The 1,185-nt window shown below is 50.2% G+C and overlaps 1 pseudogene; it reads left to right on the top strand.

Annotated features, from left to right (window-relative positions):
* The first annotated feature begins 541 nt into the window (after positions 1 to 541).
* On the top strand, positions 542 to 660 carry LOC142276756 (5S ribosomal RNA; annotated as a pseudogene).
* The last annotated feature ends 525 nt before the right edge of the window (positions 661 to 1,185 follow it).

Raw genomic sequence — 1,185 nt, forward strand, 5'->3', positions numbered from 1 at the left:
AAAAGGCCAACAGGTGCAATAGCTACCCGTCAACGGCCACTCTAAACTGAATGTGCCTGCCCTCGTCAGATCGCAGCCGCTACGCAGTTTGAGGCCGGGCAAGTACCGGCATGGGAGACTGGCTGGGAATCCCTGGTTCCGTTGACATTTTTGACAATTTCTTTTTTTGGAGAGAGGGGGGGGAGTTAGAGTGGCCCTACCCACAATAAAAAAAAGCAAAAAAAAACAAAAAGCTTTTACTTCAGCCTTGCTCTCGAAAAGGCCAACAGGTGCAATAGCTACCCGTTCAACGGCCACTCTAAACTGAATGTGCCTGCCCTCGTCAGATCGCAGCCGCTACGCAGTTTGAGGCCGGGCAAGTACCGGCATGGAGACTGGCTGGGAATCCCTGGTTCCGTTGACATTTTGACAATTTCTTTTTTTGGAGAGAGGGGGGGGAGTTAGAGTGGCCCCTACCCACAATAAAAAAAAGCAAAAAAAAACAAAAAGCTTTTACTTCAGCCTTGCTCTCGAAAAGGCCAACAGGTGCAATAGCTACCCCGTCAACGGCCACTCTAAACTGAATGTGCCTGCCCTCGTCAGATCGCAGCCGCTATGCAGTTTGAGGCCGGGCAAGTACCGGCATGGGAGACTGGCTGGGAATCCCTGGTTCCGTTGACATTTTTGACAATTTCTTTTTTTGGAGAGAGGGGGGGGAGTTAGAGTGGCCCTACCCACAATAAAAAAAAGCAAAAAAAAACAAAAAGCTTTTACTTCAGCCTTGCTCTCGAAAAGGCCAACAGGTGCAATAGCTACCCGTCAACGGCCACTCTAAACTGAATGTGCCTGCCCTCGTCAGATCGCAGCCGCTACGCAGTTTGAGGCCGGGCAAGTACCGGCATGGGAGACTGGCTGGGAATCCCTGGTTCCGTTGACATTTTTGACAATTTCTTTTTTTGGAGAGAGGGGGGGGAGTTAGAGTGGCCCTACCCACAATAAAAAAAAGCAAAAAAAAACAAAAAGCTTTTACTTCAGCCTTGCTCTCGAAAAGGCCAACAGGTGCAATAGCTACCCGTCAACGGCCACTCTAAACTGAATGTGCCTGCCCTCGTCAGATCGCAGCCGCTACGCAGTTTGAGGCCGGGCAAGTACCGGCATGGGAGACTGGCTGGGAATCCCTGGTTCCGTTGACATTTTTGACAATTT

Source organism: Anomaloglossus baeobatrachus, unplaced genomic scaffold (genome assembly GCF_048569485.1).
Source record: "Anomaloglossus baeobatrachus isolate aAnoBae1 unplaced genomic scaffold, aAnoBae1.hap1 Scaffold_4026, whole genome shotgun sequence".
Lineage (NCBI taxonomy): Eukaryota > Metazoa > Chordata > Amphibia > Anura > Aromobatidae > Anomaloglossus > Anomaloglossus baeobatrachus.